General features: G+C 52.5%; 1 pseudogene; it reads right to left on the reverse strand.

Moving 5' to 3' along the window:
* Window positions 1–410: 410 nt before the first annotated feature.
* The window catches only part of LOC103652558 (vacuolar protein sorting-associated protein 41 homolog), a 64683-nt pseudogene continuing 45331 nt past the window's right edge, over window positions 411–19762 (reverse strand).

The raw sequence follows: 19762 nt of genomic DNA on the forward strand, positions 1-19762 counted from the left end.
CAGCCCGGGTAAAATTACATTCATGCCCTTAAACATTTGTATATAGACAACTTAGATTACTAGGGTCTATCTAGTCTTTTCCTTCTCTGCTTGATCTGAGCCGAAGCTGACGGTAGCTTCGGCGTTTCGACATCGTTGCTTCTATGCAAGGTCTTCGTCTTGAGAACCTTCGGCAAAAGGAGGACAGACCTCTGTATCATTTTGTCGAAGGTGTTTTTGTCTTGAGGACCTTCGGCAGAGAAGAAGACCCCCAATAGTAGCCCCTTCGCGGTGCTAGATCATTTTTTCGTAACGAGCTCGATCCGCGAAAAACATGAAGGCTTCGGAATGACAAAGGTCCAAAAAACATCTTCCCTGAGCTTGTTATCAAAAAACGATGAAAATATTCTGAGCAATGGCCGGTCCACCGTTCAGTCAGTGTGCGCGGTGTGGCGGTTCACCTTCTTCTCCTCCAGGACTATATAAACAGACATGCTAGTGAGAAGTTACCACAACATTCATTGTCATTGTGTTGTTGTGCTGTTGAAAATTTTAACCGAAGCCGAAGCTCTCTGCATTGTGGTTTCAAACAAGCGCTTCGTCACTGAAGATCAACTTCGTCTGAAAGAAACTGAAAACTGAAATGGCCAGAGTAAGATCTACTGCCAGGGTGTCCCGTGAGGGAGACGAAACTGAAGTGACTGAGACAACGCCCATATCAGAAGTTATGTGGCGCTCAGGTCTGGTTGTGCAAGAGGAAGCTACAGCCGAAGGGACCCCCAATGTCGAAGCTGAACAAATTGAGGCTGAGGTCGGGAGTGACAACGAAAGTGAAGAGGACAATAACATTCTGAGCCTAACCAAACCTAGTCAGGTTGAATTTGGAAAATCCACCGTAACAGAAGAGGACTTGGTTGTGATGAAGAAGCTATGCTACTTTGGAGAAAATGAAGATGGGTTGATTCGCTTTGCTGGGGAAGAAGTAATTCTAGAGCCAAAGGAAGATGAGGTTGTTGTGTTCAAGAGCTTCTTCAGGGCGGGGCTTCGGTTCTCCCTGTATGATATGATAGGGGAAGTTTTGAAAAGATTTGAGATATATCTCCATGAGCTAACCCGAATGCTATTATTAGGCTCAGCATTTACATATGGGCTCTCCGAAGCTAAGGAAAAAGTGCCAATGTCAAAGGGTTCTGCCGAGTGCACGAACTTCACTATCAGACGAAGGCTAGAGTCAATGGTCTGCACAAAAACTTTGGGTGCTATAATTTTTCATACCGAAAGGATACCAAGACCCTGGTGATTGGCTATCGTACTAAATGGCCGACCGGGTGGACTAATTAATGGTTTTACATGAAGGTTGATGAGAAGAAAAGGGAGAAGCTCATGACCATGGTTGTCGAAGAGGAAATCTCTGGCCGGGTGGCGGAATGCACCCGCCCTAAATCCTTAGATGAGGAGGGGCCTAAGTGTTTTGCCTGTTAGGTGGAAACGGGAAGGAACACAAGAACACACAAGGGTTTAGAGTGGTTCGGCCGCCGGAGCGTAATACCCTACTCCACTGTGTGATGTATTAAGCTTGAGAGCTTGTATGAACTTGTGAGTGTGAGAGTCTAAGTGAGTCTGAGTCTGTGTGAGCCTGAGCTGGGTCTAAGTGTGTCTGAGTCTATGTGAGCCTGAGCTGTGCATGCCTCCCCTTTTATAGCTAAGGGGGGCACGTACAAAGGTACTGAGCCCGACATGTGGGCCCAGGAACATAACGGATGTAATACTTGGAACAACTAATGTTCGTTGCTGGAGAAATCTTCTTGCACCCTGACATCCGTGATTCACGTAGTATTGGCGTGCAGGGGAAGCTTCCCTGGCAACGTATAAGTGATGATGGACACAATGCACCTCGCAGCACGGGCGTACTGTTTGATAATGGACTGAACAGGCACGCCGCCTGCCAGCGGAGTGGATAGGACACATTAAATGCTGAGGGGCACATCGTCTGTCAGCGGGATAGACAGGCGACGCGTCTTCTCCGCAATAAATGCAGAGGCAGCACGGCCAGAGGCCTTACGTCAAGCTCCGCCCGCTGGCTTACATCACGGGCGATAGTCCACGTGGCAGCATCGGGCCTCCGCCTGAGCGGGGAGTGGAAGCGCACTGGATAAAGCCTGGGCACGTGTCAGTACCGGACCCTCGCATGTCCTTGACCTAGGCCAGGGTATTCCTTGTCCCGGGACCTTGCTGTGGGTGTCCTGGACCTCACTCAAAGGGGTCCGAACCTCATCCAAGGGGTCCAGCTTGCTCACTTGGGAGTCTCGGACCGTACTCGGAGGTTCGGGCTATGTGTACAGGGGTCCGGCGCTTTCTTGAGGAGGTCCGGACCTACTAATGGTATCCTGGAGTATATCACCTCTCCTGTCCACATGGCGTCCTTGGGACTACCCACGTGTTGGGGTCGAGTGTTGTTCACCGCGTGGCTAGAGATAGCCGCACGGGCACCGTGTCTTCATACTGTAGTAAGGGGTACCCCTGATTCAGGGTACTGACAGTGGCCCCCGGGCTTGCCTCAGGGGAGGGAACGAGCCTGCAGGTGGGGCCAAAGTTTGATTGGCGATTGGCTCGCTGCTTCTGTGCACTTGCTGACATAATTAATGCCAGCCCGCCCTCGGTCACGCCAACTGCTACGCCTGTCCCCGCGTCTTACTGACCCGTGACCTCCGCACTTGATGCTTTTGTTGGGCCACGCGCAGGGTGCCTCGACACCGCTGCATCGGTTTTGAAAATTTTTCATGTCTTGTGCGGAGGCCCCGAGGAGGCGCGGTACTGGCGCGAGCGACGGTTTGACTTCTCTGCACCCAGGAATCATCGCCCATGGAGGATGACTCGTGGGCCCGGGCCCCCGTGCCAGAGACTGGGCTGTTGGTTTCGGTGGAGGTGAAGAGGCGCACTACCGCAGGCGGTAGCATGCTCTTCACGCAGCAGACTGTTCTGCTGCTTTCGGCGGAGACGAAGAGGCGCATTTACTACGGGCGGTGGCGTGCTCCTCACGCGGCGGTTCGCCTTCTCCGCACATGGAGGCTGACGCCCGAAGAGTATGACTCATGGGCCCGGGCCCTAGGCCAAAGGCTAGGTCACCCTAGCGTGCGTCGGGCGAGATCTTTAGCGATGTCTCGGGGCGTTAGTGGGGGAATCCTTCTTTAAAAAGGGGTTTCATCCCTTCAGTAGCAGCCATGCCTTGCTTCTCTCCCACTCGCAGTGCCCTTTCGCCTCCAAGGTCTCTGCTTTGCGTTGTCGTAGTTTGCCATGGCCTTGTAAGCTCATCCCGAGCGTGCCCAGACTGAGTGGGTGCTCGACATGGTGTGTCGCCTGCTTGGATGGGATGCGTCGGCGTTTGGCGGAAGGATTTGCGTCGGCGCCATCCTCCTCGGCGAACTTGCTGCCGGAGAGTTCGTGCTCTTTGTCTTCAACCTCCCCAGCGGGTTAGTGCTGTCGATCTTGCCTTTCTTCTGCTGGAGGTGCACGGCCCCGTGGGGGCGGCGCTCTTCCACCGGTGCTTAGCTTCAACGATGTTCATCAGCCTTGCGGTGGTGGAGAGCGAGTTGGGATGCGGCTCCGTCCTCCACATGAGCTGGTGACCCGCCTCTTCCTCCAACATTCGGAGGAAAGGATGATCACCAGCCTTGTGAAGGTTGGAGGCAAACTTCGGCTACGCGGCACCGGCCAGACCGCAAGCGCCGCCTGCCGCCGTGCTTCCAACTCCTTGGCTTGGATGGTCTTGTCGTCACCCCCATAGGAGGACGGGGGCGAGGGCCTCCTCGCCATGGCGCACATGTGGGGGATAGATATCCCCCGGGTCCACTAAAGAAGTAAAAGACCTCATGAAAGGCCCAAGGGCCCAATAAATCGTAAAGTCATTCTTTCGTGGGCCTGGGGAAAGACAATCAACAAAGCAGAGAAGACGTAAGACCGGATTGGAGCAAACCCGGACGGCCCACAACGTCGAACGAGTAAATCGCAACAGAGACCCGACTTTCCCGCGCTGAAGCCCCCATGCAATGGAGCTATGCGAGGATAAGTCGGCGAGGGTTACGTAGGGATAAACTCAAGAGGTTCACTATCTTTCAGCTACTTGTTGTTATCATATCCACGTGTACTGCCCCACGGTCGAGTATATAAGGCCTAGGGGGCACCCCTTCAGATCGATCGACCCTTTTTTACTTAGCCACCCACGTAAACTCTCTGTGCCTTCAATCCAAAGAGCCCTCTTGTAACCGCACTCGTATACTCACCAGGACGTAGGGTGTTACGCATTTCTAAGCGGCCCGAACCTGCAAATCTTGTCCACTGTCCCTCGTGCGATCGGCACGAACCATTTTGCTACAGTCGTTGACACCGTCCTACTCCTAAAAACACCTTGAGGGGCAACCCCGGGTGTGCGGTCGGACCCAAAACACCGACAGCTGGCGCGCCAGGTAGGGGGTGTGTCGACGATCCAAGCTAGCTCAATGGCCGTCACCTTCCACAGCAAGATCACCGTGCGTCCCGGATCTGTATTCTGCTTCGGGACAATCTCATCTGTAGCGGATGAAGAGGGAATTCTACACCGCATCGCAGATCCGCCGGAAAAGAAGTCTCCTCCAACGAACTCCGAAAATGCTGGAAAGACGCAACCTCCGGCTCTTCGGAAAAAAATCGTCTCTGGAAAAGCTGGAGCTGGAAGCTCGCTGACCCGGGAGACTCCGCTGTCTACTTCCCCGACGAAAGAATGGACACGGATCGCGAGGAAGAAGGAGACCAGGGAAAGGCAAGTCATTCTTTCCGTTCCTCCGGCCTCAAAGGAGAACGGAAAGAAAGTCGCCACGACAGCAGCACCATTCTACCCCGACGTCCTCTTCATCGGGAGAGTGGAGTCGCCCGCCGTCTCTGGCGACGAACCAACCGCACCTGGAGAAGAACCACCTCAACGAGAATCCCGCCGACGGAGGAACCGACGCAGGAACGTTCGACGACATCACGCGGCCGGAGAACGGGATCCGGAGCAGCCTGTCTCGCGAGACGAGGTCTCAGAGATAGGAGAAACTCCGGAAGAACGCGTCTTCAGAGAGCGAAGGAACTCCCGACGACGTGATCGCCGACGGACTCAGGAGCAAGCCGAGCAAGATGCAAGGCAACGCCGGGAGAATCCGCTCTTCGGGCGCAACCTGAACCCCGACTTCGCCCGAGCTATGAACACGCCAAGCGAAGTCGGAGGCGTACTAGCTCGGATAGCTGACGGACTTCCTCGGACTCCTGACGCCGAGGGATACCGACGCCTGTTCACTCAGGCGGCCAACCATCTTCTACCGCTCGCTCACCCGCCGAACGATCTACGACACGCCATCAACAGTCGCCGAGACGCGCGATGCTCTATCAATGCTTCGCGCGAACGGCGGCATGAAAACGAAATTCGCCGTCGGGAGGAGTATGACCGAGATCATGGCTTCCCGACTCAAAGCCAGGCCACCAGGACTGAGTCGGCAACAGCTTCAACTGGCGGTACCACCCGGGGACGGTCGAGGAACCACAACCACCACTCCCCTCCCCAGGACAGACGTCGTCCCCGACGACAGGAGGACATGTGCGGAGTATCCGCTCTTACTCCGCGCCTTAGGGCCATCCAATGGCCTCCCAACTTCAAGGTATCCAATGTCGACAAATATGAGCCTAAGCAGGATTCAGGGGGTTGGCTAGCCGTCTACACCACCGCTGCTCGGGCTGCCGGGGCATCTGAGGACATCATGACCGCGTATCTGCCCATCGTCCTTGGACAAGATGCGCTACAGTGGCTACGACATCTACCCCGACACTGCATCGACGACTGGGGAGACTTCAGTCGACGTTTCACCGCCAACTTCCAGTCCCTCTCCGACAAGTCAGCGCAACCATGGGACCTTAAATCCATCAAGCGCCGGGGGGATGAGACTCTCCGGTCATACTTCAAAAGGTTCCAGACCATGAGAAACCGCATCCCCGAGGTCACAGAGGCGGCCGTGATCGAGGACTTCTACAGAGGATCCAATGACTCGGCTTTCGTCCGAGCCATACTACAAAAGGCGCCGACTACCTCCGAGGAGCTGTTCCGGGAAGCCGACCTCTACATCACCGCCGACGAGCGGGCCCAGGATCTCATCGGAGGAGCAAAGCCTGCACCAGCAGCGCCACGACGTGACGCGAACCAACCACCCGACAAACGCTGGGAGAAGAGGCCTCGTGAAGAAGTACACGCCGCCGGACCACCCGCCTCTCGCGCCCGAGGAGGACCTCGTGGAGGCGAGCGCACGCTGGACGACATCCTCGACGCCCAGTGCCCGTACCACAAGGACATGCGACACACTCTTCGTAACTGCCGGGACTTCAAGCACTCCGTCGGGCACGGCCGACCCTTCCAGCCTCTACCGCCTCCTCCGCCGAGGGGAGGACCAGATGAACCACGACAGCCCCATCAGCAGGAGGAGGGGGGAGGAGGAGCTTTCCCACGCGTTGACAGGGAGGTCAACGTCATCTTCGGAGGACATGGGTCGCAGGAGAACAAAAGACAACAAAAGCTCAACGACCGCCAGATACTGGTGGCGACCACCGGTCCTCCCGCCCCATACCGGTGGTCGGAGCACCCAATCACTTTCACTCGGGAGGATCAGTGGCTCAACTTCGACCATCCAGGCAAATACCCGCTCCTCGTCGATCCGGTGATCCGAGAAAGCCGGGTAAAGAAGGTGCTAGTGGACGGGGGGAGCAGCATCAACGTCACCTTCCCCCGGACACTCCAGGGCTTGGGAGTTCACCTCAAAGAGCTCCACGAGTCGGACACTCCTTTCTTCGGCATCGTGCCGACGGAAGGGGAATACTCGTTGGGCCACATCTACATGCCGGTCACCTTCGGAACTCCGGAGAACTACAGAACCGAGTTCCTGAGGTTCGAGGTGGCGAACTTCGACTACGGGTACAACGCCATCATCGGGAGGCCGGGACTAGCCAAATTCATGGCCATTCCGCACTATACATACATGATACTGAAGATGCCATGACCGCAAGGAATCATAACTGTGCGCGCCGACTTCCAAGGCGCCGCAGAATGTTTCCGAGTGGCCATCCAAGCAGCCCTCACCACCAAGCCGTCAACGGTTCCTTCTACACTGGCGAAATCTAAGCCTGAGGAGGACCTCGCAGTACCGGCAAACGAAGCTCAGGCCGTGACCTCTATGCGGCCGACTGAAGAAACCAAGCGGATCAACCTGGGGTTCGCTGATGAGCGCAAGACGACCATCATCAGCTCCAGTTTGAGCGACAAATAGGAAAGCGCGCTCGTCCAGTTCCTGCAAGATAACCGAGACGTATTCGCATGGCAACCTGCGGATATGCCGGGAGTCCCAAGAGAACTGGCCGAGCACAAATTGAAGGTCTATCCCCAGGCGAGGCCGATCCGGCAGAAGCTACGTCGTTTCACGCCCGACAAGAGAGAGGCCATTCGTGCCGAGTTAGCTCGCTTGGTCGCGGCTGGATTTATTAGAGAAGTATTACACCCCGAGTGGTTAGCCAACCCTGTTCTTGTACTCAAAAAGAATAAAGTGGATTGGCGCATGTGCGTCGACTATACTGATCTCAACAAACACTGTCCGAAGGATCCCTTCGGGCTCCCGAGGATAGATCAGGTGGTGGATTCCACCGCTGGATGTTCTGTGCTGTCTTTCTTAGATTGCTATTCCGGGTATCATCAGATTAGTTTGGCAAAAGAGGACGAGGAAAAAACGGCGTTCATCACTCCATTTGGTGCTTTCTGTTATACCTCCATGTCGTTCGGCCTCAAAAACGCTGGAGCGACTTATCAGAGAGCCATTCAAACATGCTTAGCCGATCACTAGGGCAAGCCTGTGGAGGCTTACGTAGATGACGTGGTGATCAAAACAGAGAATTCGGAAAACTTCATCGAAGATTTACAGCTGGTTTTCAACAGCCTGAGAAGATATAGATGGAAGCTCAATCCTGAAAAATGTGTTTTCGGGGTACCAGCAGGAAAGTTGCTCGGGTTTATCGTCAGCCACCGGGGAATTGAGGCTAATCCAGATAAGATTGAAGCTATCATGAAGATGGAAGCTCCTCGGTCACAAAAGAAGGTTCAGCGACTCACTGGGTGTATGGCAGCTCTGAGCAGATTTATATCCAGGCTGGGAGAAAAAGGTTTGCCATTTTACAAGCTACTCAAGAAGGTGGATAAGTTTCAATGGACTTCAGAAGCACAAGAAGCTCTAGATGCACTGAAGAAATTCTTGACAACACCACCAGTACTGAAACCACCCCGGCGAGCTGCGCCGACTCAACCGGCTGAAGATTTGTTGTTGTATATCTCTTGCACGACTCACGTGGTGAGCACCGCGTTGGTAGTCGAGCGAGCAGAAGAAGGACATGCCCATCCAGTACAACATCCTGTTTACTTCATCAGTGAAGTTCTAGGCCCCTCGAAGAAAAAGTATCCTCAGGTTCAGAAGCTATTATATGCAGTACTTCTAACTGCCCGCAAGCTGCGTCACTACTTTGACGACCACAAAGTCATAGTAGTCACTGGTTTTCCAATAGGGGACATTCTTCACAACAAGGAAGCCATTGGCCGAATAGCCAAGTGGGCTTGCGAGCTGGGATCCCACGATATCGAGTTCCGACCTCGCACTGCCATCAAAACTCAAGCACTGGTTGATTTCGTATCAGAGTGGACAGAACAGCAAGTACCAGACAATCCAGAAACTGCAGACGTATGGCGAATGTATTTTGATGGCTCGCTGAAGCCGCAGGGAGCAGGAGCAGGGATTCTCTTCACCGCACCTGGAGGCGAGCACCTCAAGTACGCTCTCCAGTTGCTATTCCCGGCCTCTAACAATGCAGCCGAGTATGAAGCTTTGATACACGGATTGAACATCGCCATGTCACTGGGCGTCAAGAGATTGATGGTATACGGAGATTCTCTGGTAGTCATCAGCCAGATAAACAAGGAATGGGATTGTTCAAGTGATTCAATGGGAAAATACTGTGCTGTCGTCCGAAAGCTGGAAGATAAATTCGAGGGTCTGGAATTTCATCATATAGAAAGAGATCGGAACACGGCGGCCGATGTACTGTCCAAGCTCGGATCCGGCCGAACTCAGGTCCCACCCGGAGTCTTCGTGCAAGAAATTCTGCAGCCGAGTATCTCAATGGATTAAACAGAAGAGTGCAACATCATAAATCAACTCGAGTCAGATTTTAACGACTGGAGAAGACCGATTATCAAGTATATAAAGAATGAAGAAGAACCAGACGACAAGAACTCGGCAGAGCGCATTGCCAGGCAGTCGGCTCACTATACACTCATTGGGGAGGAATTGTACAGAAGGGGCGCGTCAGGCATCCTCATGAAATGCGTTCTCCCGTCCACTGGGAAACAACTTCTGGAGGAAGTTCATGCAGGGCAATGTGGGATACATGCAGCATCCAGAACACTAGTTGGGAAGGTTTTCAGGTCAGGATTCTATTGGCCGACGGCGAAGAACGATGCAGCCGAGTTAGTTCAGAGATGCGAAGCTTGCCAATACTTGTCAAAGCAACAGCACATACCAGCACAGCAGCTACAAACCATACCAGTAACCTGGCCTTTCGCATGCTGGGGACTGGATATGATTGGACCTTTCAAGAAAGCTCAAGGGGGATATACCCATGTATTGGTGGCGATTGACAAATTCACTAAATGGATAGAGTTTAAGCCCATTGCTTCTTTAACCTCTGCTAAGGCCGTGGAATTCATACAAGACATAATATTCAGATTCGGGATACCAAACAGTATCATCACTGACTTGGGATCCAACTTCACCAGTTCAGAATTCTTTGACTTCTGCGAGCAAAAGAGCATTCAGATCAAGTACGCATCTGTAGCACATCCAAGAGCCAACGGGCAGGTTGAGCGAGCCAACGGAATGATATTGGAGGCACTCAGGAAAAGGGTCTTCGATAAGAATGAAAAATTTGCAGGAAAATGGATAAGAGAACTGCCTTATGTCGTTTGGAGCTTAAGAACCCAACCTAGCCGAGCCCTGCATGGAAACACTCCTTTCTTCATGGTCTACGGATCGGAGGCAGTGCTACCTGCTGATCTCAAGTTTGGGGCGCCAAGATTGATCTTCGAAAGCATAGCAGAAGCCGAGGCCACCAGGCTGGAGGACGTTGATGTACTTGAGGAAGAGCGACTGAATGCAGTAATCCAATCAGCACGGTACCAGCAGACTCTAAGGCGCTATCACGACAAGGCTGTGCGGCAACGGTTCTTTTCGATAGGAGACCTCGTCCTCCGCCGAATTCTAACGGGAGAGGGATGGCACAAGTTATCACCCTTATGGGAAGGACCTTTCATAGTGGTAGAAGTCACTCGGCCCGGATCATATCGCCTCACTCATATGGATGGCACAGAAGTTGGGAACTCCTGGAACATAGAGCACCTCAGGAAGTTTTATCCCTAGGCTGTATTTCAAAACTGCTGGGGCAACAATGTATTCTGTAAAGTGGAAATGTGTCATCAATAAAGAGAGATTACAAAGATACTCAGCTTATTTACGATTGACTTGCACGCTTACTTAACTCAGGGTGACCACTATGCCCTACAAACGGAGCAATCGACTTAAGTCGGCAACGACTTAAGGCGGTGCAACATGCTCACGCTTACTTAACTCAGGGTGACCACTATGCCCTACAAACGGAGCAATCGACTTAAGTCGGCAACGACTTAAGGCGGTGCAACATGCTCACGCTTACTTAACTCAGGGTGACCACTATGCCCTACAAACGGAGCAATCGACTTAAGTCGGCAACGACTTAAGGCGGTGCAACATGCTCACACTTACTTAACTCAGGGTGACCACTATGCCCTACAAACGGAGCAATCGACTTAAGTCGGCAATGACTTAAGGCGGTGCAACATGCTCACGCTTACTTAACTCGGGGTGACCACTATGCCCTACAAACGGAGCAATCGACTTAAGTCGGCAACGACTTAAGGCGGTGCAACATGCTCACGCTTACTTAACCCCGGGGTGACCACTATGCCCTACTAACGGAGCTATCGGCTAAAGTCAGTGGTGGCTTAAGCCGGTGCAGCATACTCGCGCTTATACAATTCAGGGGATGACTTCCATATCCCGCAAACAAACTTCATAATCAACATGCGGCGTTACCACAAACTTACGAACCGATAAATTCTGATACAATAAGAGAGTAATTGTGTCATTCGAATGATAAGCTGATGTCTTCTCACGAATAATTGATCATGCTAACCGCGCGCTCAGAGCACGCAAAATGTTTCTCTATTTTCCAATGTCTTTCTCAGGAACGACCGACGAAGAAGGGCAATTCGAGGAATCGGGGGCAGCGTTCACATCGGCTTTTATGTCTTCAGGAACAACCACGCCGGGTCTCCTCATCAAGATTCGTCCCGCCCAAATAGCCTTGTCCATGGCTTTATCGCGCTGGGATTTGAGAGTAGCAGCAGTCTCTTCGACAACTTTAGCAGCCAGCTGAGCAGTTTCTAACTCCTGGGCAATGGATCTCTTAGAAGCTCGGAGTCCCTTGATGGTAGCATCCTTTGCTGATATCAATTGCTTAAGGCGGGTCACTTCGTCCACAGATTCTTGCAGCTTACAACGCTGATTGTCCAGTTCCTCCATTGTAAAGCGGTGACTCCTCTCCAAGATGGTCAGCGAATTGCTAGAAACACGATACAATCTGTCCAGATTGTCACGAGAAGCAGCAAGGATACATTTTTCTTCCTACAAACAAAAATCAACTCCTTCAGAATCCAAGCAAGTAATAAGAGCATAGCAAGGCGAGGCATGGTTTTGTAAGTTACCTTTTCAGAGTCAAGCCGAGCATGAAGAGAAGAACTCAGAGCGTTGGCGTCATCCAAAGCAGCGGAGACCTGATTTAGTTCGGTCTGGCTCTGAGAATACTTCTCCTCGAAGTCCGCGCACCGTTGAACTATTTCAGCATGATCTCGGGAATGTTTATCCTCAAGAACTGCAATCTGCTGAATCATTCCTATCAAGAGGTAATCAAACGAAATGAGGTCAGAAGGTAAAACAGTTCACGAACAAAGGCAAAAGAGAAGAAGAAAAAGGGCACTAACCAGCGTTAGTCGCCTCCAGCTCAGATACACGACGATGAAGCAACACCGGATTCCAACGCTCAAGAGACGAAGCGACTTCTGGGATGGAAGCACCCTGCGATCTCAGCTGGCTGGCCATCCCATCCACCAAAGCCTGATGAGAAGAACAGATGAACATAATGACAAAAGTTCATGCAACGTAAAGATCAAGCTAAAGTACAACACAGTACCTAGAGGTTGGAAAAGAACGAAGGGATCCCCAAATCAGGAGAAATCAGCTGATAACCAGGTGCCAGACCACCACCCGAAGCAGCTTGCAACAGACCAGTAGGAATGAGCTTAGTACATTCAACAGGGCCAAACGCCAGACCAGCGGGGACGCTGCCCTCTAAAGCGACTCCCTGATCCAGAGTTTGGGCCACCACCATGCCGCCAGAGTGTGGAGGTGAACCCGTGTGAACATCCATGGAAGTGCAGGAAGGAGACCTTGCTCGGGCACCCTCGGGGGCTGGGTCACAGTTGGCACTGCCCACTTGAGCCGGATCATCCCCGGCAACACCCTCGGGGGCTGGGCAGTGGCTTGTACTCTTCACCCGAGCTAAGTCTTCCCTGGCAACACCCTCGGGGGCTGGGCAGTGGCTTGTACTCTTCACCCGAGCTAAGTCTTCCCTGGCGACATCCTCGGGGGCTGGACATGTATCAGCACTATTCTTGGGGTCCAGGCTCTCTGCAGTAACCACCTCTAAGGTTGACGGGCCTTCAGCTACCTCCATGGGACCAGAACAATCCAAGTCAGCATCCCGACCCTCGAGATCGTGCTCTAAGGTCGACGAGGCACGGGATGACCTCAACCCAGCATCAGGCACGGCAGCGCAAGTCTCTGTTGCATCATCACCCACAGGCTCTGATAACAAGTCCTCTGGGACCATATCCTCTAGAGTTTGATCAAAGTTGGCCAGGGATAGTTCTTGCAGACCAATAAGGGCAGACAATGCAGGAGAAGGAACTCCACTACTTCCACCGCTGGCGATGAACTGCCGACTGTTTTTCCGAGTTAATGGAGCTTCATTTTCTTCCTCCTCATCTTCCACAGTAACAACGCAAACAGCACCCCCGTTGGGTTCAACAACAGATGGAGCACACCCATTGGGATCAGCAGCAGTTTGGGCACACCCATTAGGGTCAGCATCAGTAAGGCCAGTTGCAGGCACTTCTTCAGCAGCAGGAGCTAAGGTATCGGTGTCCTCATCAAAACTGGATACTCGCCGGAGGCGTCTTCTCTTCTTCTTTTGCTCATCAGCAGAAGGCTCGGGCTGACTGGTTCGGCTAGGGTGCCTCGGGCGAATACTGACAGGTTTCGGGACATCCAAAGTTGTATCAACCTCTGGAAGGGGCACCACTGCCAATGTACCATCAGGAGCAGCATCAGATGAATCCTCAGCTAACAGATCAAGCATGTCATTTATGTCCGCATCACTAGGGTTCAGGGGCATTTCAAAATAAACCTGCCGTTCATCATCAGGAATCTCCCCGAGCAAAGCAACCAAAGTACTGACTTCTTCAGCAGAGGGCCGCACTCTAAGGCCCAAATTGCCATCAGTCACAGGCGGATTTGACACAAAAAGGGTGAAAGCTTTGGGAGGAGGTAGGCTCCAGGCCGAGTATGCCACTGGAGCACCAACATTTGAAACCTTACCTCTGAGGATCATCTCAAGTTGGCTTACCAAATCTACAGAAGGAATTCTCCTATTGGTAACCCGAGTCGAGTCGGCTAGCCCTCTATACAGATAGGCCGGATAGGCCCTGTCTTTTAGTGGTTGAATGTTCTTGAAAACAAAGTCAGTGACCACAGCTTCAGCAGTCAGACCTTTCTCTTTCAGCAATCCGACTTCAGTTAGCAACACACCTGCCTCGGCCACTTCCTGATCTGTGGGAGACTCAGTCCAACTCGGAGTGCGAACGTCTGGCTGTCTTCCCGACCGGGAGGGGAGAGAATTTCCATAATTATCAACTATAAACCACTCTAGACGCCACCCCTTAATGCTATCTTTGAGGGGAATCTCAAGATACTCAGTCTTCCGCCCACGGCGCATCTCCAAACTGGCACCTCCGACCAACTGATGTTGCCCCCCGGCCATCCCAGGGCGACAATGATACAGATACTTCCATAAACCGAAATGCGGCAGCATGCCGAGAAAGGCCTCGCATAGGTGAACGAAAATGGAGATTTGCAGAATAGAATTAGGGTTCAAATGGGTCAAGTTGATGTGATAAAAATCAAGGAGGCCGCGGAAAAAAGGAGAGATGGGAAGGCCGAGGCCGCGGAGAAGAAAAGGAGCGTAAACTACAGACTCGTGGGTATCCTCTGTTGGGACAGTAGTCCCGTGGCAAATCCACCAAGAACAGAGTTCCCGCGGAGGAAGAACCCCGACGGAGACGAGGCGGAGAAGTTCGGCTTCGGAAATAATGGACATATGGTTACCTGCGAAGGGCAACTGGCTGTTGGGGTCGATTGCAGGGATCACCGCAGACGAGTTCGCAGTTTTCCTCTTGGGCGCCATCTTGCTTTTCACCAGCGAACAGAGTAGGAGGCGAGTGGCAGAGAAGATTCAGATGCGGGAATGCAAGAACTAGGGCACGGAAAGCAAAGGCGGCTAAAAGCGCAACTCTTATGGGATATTCTCGAGCCAGATACCGTTTCAAAAAGTGCCCAGTCATCACCCGGCGGTTATTTCCGAAATCCCAGCATGCCACGTGGCCATCTGGCAGTCATTTCCAAAAAAGCCGACGTGCCACTTCATCACTCGGTTATTATCCTCAAAATAACTCGTGCGACCGGCTATCACTCGGCGTTGCCTCTAAAACGCTGACCTCGTATTCAATCGCTCGGCATTACTTCTAAAATGCCGACGCTGACTTTCAATCACTCGGCGTTGCCTCTAAAACGCTGACCCCGTGCTCTATCGCTCGGCATTACCTCTAAAATGCCGACATCGACCTTCAATCATTCGGCGTGGTCTCTAAAACGCTGATCTCGTATTCAATCGCTCGGCATTACCTCTAAAATGCCGACATCGACCTTCAACCACTCGGCGTTGTCTCTAAAACGCTGATCTCGTATTCAATCGCTCGGCATTACTTCTAAAATGCCGACGCCGACCTTCAATCACTCGGCGTTGTCTCTAAAACGCTGACCTCGTATTCAATCGCTCGGCATTACTTCTAAAATGTCGACGCCGACCTTCAATCATTCGGCGTTGCCTCTAAAACGCCGACCTCGTATTCAATCGCTCGGCATTATTTCTAAAATGCCGACGCCGACCTTCAATCACTCGGCGTTACCTCTAAAAACGCTGACCTCGTATTCAATCGCTCGACATTACTTCTAAAATGCCGGCGTCAACCTTCACTCACTCGGCGTTGCCTCTAAAACGCTGATCTCGTGTTCGATTGCTCGGTATTACTTCTAAAATGCTGACGTCGACCTTCAATCGTTCGGCGATGTTTCTAAAACACCGATACCGACTGCAAGACTACTCGGCAGCTACTTCTGAAGGCGTCAGTATGATGCACAAATTATTCATCTACTGTCTCAAAAGAATCAGTTCTATAATAAGGGAAAGCAAGTCATCGATAAAGGGCAAACGTCATTTTTTCATTAAAGGGAAGATAAAAAGCTTACAAACCAACTCTTCGCGAGTTGGTGCTTCCCTACTACTACTATACTACTCTACATTACTACTACTACTATACTACTCTACATTACTACTACATTATTCTAACTACTCTATACTAATATCTAAAGACCAGTGGCGCTTAACCACTGGCCTTGCTGCTGCTGCCACCACCGCCGCCCCTGGTGCTGCCTTTGCTGCTGCCGCCTCTTGTGCTGCCCGTGCTGCTGCCGCCTCTGGTGCTGCCCTTGCTCCCGTCGCCCCTGCCGCTGCCCCCGCCGCTACCGTCGCCATCGCCGTCGCCACCGTCGTCGTCGTCGTCGTCCTCGCCCTCGCCGCCGTCCGAGTCCTCCTCCTCCGAGGAGAACTCCGACTCATCCGAGCCCTCGAGCCCGGAGCGCTCGACGGCCCGGATGTACGTCCAGACTTCCACGGCAATCCCCTGGGAGTCGTCTGAATCATCAGACGACGCCGGGGGAGAGACGGGAGCCGGAGACCCCTCGGACTCGGAGGAGAACTCCTCCTCCGAGTATTCCGAGTCGCCGAAGTCCTCCGATGGAGGAGTCGGCTCGCGCTTGCGCTTGTTACTCTTGCCCACGGCGGAAGCAGACAGAAGGGAGGAGAAGGATGCAATAAAGAATAGCGAAGAGATGTGAAAAAACCAGAGGAGCAAGAGCGTTATTTCTAGAAGGGAAAGGCAACCGCTCACTTCCAACCGCGGTCACTGAACAGTCGCAAAGCATTCAATAAGCACTCCCACCCATCTGAAGACACGTCGGACGGCTGACGCCGTTTCATGCAACACTACACCCATTGGGACTCCAGTCAACAGCGCAAAGGATATGATTACACTAGCCGTCCCATCACATTACTACTCAGAAGCAGCCGGCTAAAACACTCAGCGTACCAAGCCGTCCCTTGCCCACACCCATTGGGGGGGACGCCCAGGAATTATCAGTATATTTTTCAAAACGGTCACATCCGCGCAGGGCACGCAGTGAATACCTCAAGACAAAAATGAGATATCAGTAAGGATCAGAGGAAAGCCAAATATAGCCAGCAAAGTACAAGATATGGCCGACAGAAGCGACGTAAAGACTAGACAGAGAACGTCCGTCAAACGTCCAATCAGTCACAGAAGCAAATAAATTGCATTACCTAGCAAGATACGGATGGATTGCAAACTCGGCTGCTAAAGACAAAATATATGCTGACCTCTGCAGCAAAATATTGATGACATAATGCTGACCTCCAAAGCACAATGCAAATAGCTTCATGCCAATTTTTACAAGCAAAAGGAAGACCTTCGAATGGATTATCCTTAAAAATCCATTTGAAGGTCGGGGGCTACACCCATTGGGTGCACCTCCGGTGCACCCCATGGATTATCATTCCAAACCGAGATGGTGCCGACTTCTAAGGCGTGGGACAAGATTAAAAAGACCAATCCCCAACCGAGATGCAGGAGCGCAAATGGAGGTAATTTCTAGGGAAGACCTTCGAGTAGATTATCTTCTAAAATCTACTCAAAGGTCGGGGGCTACACCATTGGGTGCACCTCCGGTGCACCCAATGAAGTCCAGAATCCTACAAATCAAAATGCCGACCTCTAAGGCACAAGCACAAAACTAAACTTCGGTCGAACGAGTGATCGGGGCAAGAGAAGATAGCAGGAAGTCGTTTTTTGGACCTTGGATCTTTGGGTTGATTACCTCTAAATCAACCCAAAGATCGGGGGCTTGTGGGGGATAGATATCCCCCGGGTCCACTAAAGAAGTAAAAGACCTCACGAAAGGCCCAAGGGCCCAATAAATCGTAAAGTCATTCTTTCGTGGGCCTGGGGAAAGACAATCAACAAAGCAGAGAAGACGTAAGACCGGATTGGAGCAAACCCGGATGGCCCACAACGTCGAACGAGTAAATCGCAACAGAGACCCGACTTTCCCGCGCTGAAGCCCCCATGCAATGGAGCCATGCGAGGATAAGTCGGCGAGGGTTACGTAGGGATAAACTCAAGAGGTTCACTATCTTTCAGCTACTTGTTGTTATCATATCCACGTGTACTGCCCCACGGTCGAGTATATAAGGCCTAGGGGGCACCCCTTCAGATCGATCGACCCTTTTTTACTTAGCCACCCACGTAAACTCTCTGTGCCTTCAATCCAGAGAGCCCTCTTGTAACCGCACTCGTATACTCACCAGGACGTAGGGTGTTACACATTTCTAAGCGGCCCGAACCTGCAAATCTTGTCCACTATCCCTCGTGCGATCGGCACGAACCATTTTGCTACAGTCGTTGACACCGTCCTACTCCTAAAAACACCTTGAGGGGCAACCCCGGGTGTGCGGTCGGACCCAAAACACCGACAGCACACACTAAGGTGGTCGCCACCGCTGGCAAGCCACTGGTGCAGAGGTGGTCGCCGCCGCTGGTGCGGAGATGGTCGCCGCCGCTGGCAAGTCGCTCGGAGCTAGCTTTCAACGCGACCATGCTGGTGCAGAGTAGTCCATACCTATAGAGTAGAGATGGAGCTAGGCCTCTGCTTGAAGGCGGATGTAATAACTTTTGCTTTTTGTAAGGTACTTTTGAGTACTATTTATCAAGCAGTATTAGCACTTATCTGTGTACCAATTGTCCCTGTTGCGTGTGGTGTTACCGACTCCTCCTTAGTACCTGGCCCCCATGGGATGTAGGCTCGACGTGTCGAGACTGGATGCCAGCATACCTAAAAGAGTTGGGAACGGCCCCTAGGAGGCGGCCTCGACTAGGACCTGGACCTGAACACAGCTTCGGCTAGGGAGCGTTAGTAGTACACCCATAGGACCCATCGTCTGACATTAGCCATCCTTTGATACATGCACGGGACCTACAAGTTTTAGTCTGGGAAGCCAAGTTGTGTGTCTGGACCCCCTGGACCGCGGTTCCAGATACTAGGACACCCGTCGCAGAGTGGTGGAGCGTACAGGCTCACGGTACGGGACCAGGCTGAGCGGCTACACGGCTCCGGACCACCCCAGGAGACAAGTGTCCATTCTCTAGAGCCGGACCCCAGGTTGTCGGACCCACAGGACTATAGCTCCAAATACTAGGGTGCCCGTCACAGAGTGGTGGAGTGTGCAGGCTTTTGGGTATGGAACCATGCTAAGCGGCCACATTGCTCCGGACCACCCCATGGAACGAGCTCTATTCTTTAGAACCGGTCCCCAGGCTACCGGACCCCCTGCTTTCGTAGTGGGGTCCTAAACTGCAGGCCTGGCTACTCAATTCGGATGTCTTCATGCCAGGACAGATAGGAACTGTACGGGTGGGTTAGATAAAAATAATATCCGGGAACTGCAGGATAAAACCATGGAGGCAGGAGGATAAGACTATCATAGGAGCGCATCTGAGGGGGTAAATCTTCTCTTTATAACTCGACATGCATGGGTGTAGGCCAACAGGCCGGGCTTATGAGGGCGGACCTCACCGGGTTGGCATACACGTATGCGCAACCTAGTTACAAAAGGGAGAAAAACTAAACCCCATAGACTTGCTCCTATGGATAGAACTTACAGAGATGCTCCAGGGGTTAGGAAGAGGTGCTCTAGCTGTAGCAAGGTGGTTACCCCCGGGTCGGCACATTTCTGTCACCTTGAAGGGTTCCTCCCAGCTGGGAGAGCGTTTATGGAACCCTTCTGGGTTCAGTACTCGCCATAGGGCTAGGCCCCGACCCAGGGTTCCCTACTATGCACGAACCGTCAGTAGCGCCTGGGCGCTCGATTGCAACGTGCATTTTGGGTCGCTGCTTGCCCTCTGCATTCGTCTATGGAGCCCATATCCTTACGTTGTGGCGCTCCTGCACAGACTTACCAAAAGACTGGACCCGTGGTGAGTCTAGAAGGGTTTCCGGGGGAAGGCAGGCTTCGGCCCCGTAGACCGGGGAGTATGGGGTCTCCCTGGTGGTCCGTCTAGATGTCGCCACCG

This window comes from Zea mays, chromosome 1 (assembly GCF_902167145.1).
Source record: "Zea mays cultivar B73 chromosome 1, Zm-B73-REFERENCE-NAM-5.0, whole genome shotgun sequence".
Taxonomy (NCBI): domain Eukaryota; kingdom Viridiplantae; phylum Streptophyta; class Magnoliopsida; order Poales; family Poaceae; genus Zea; species Zea mays.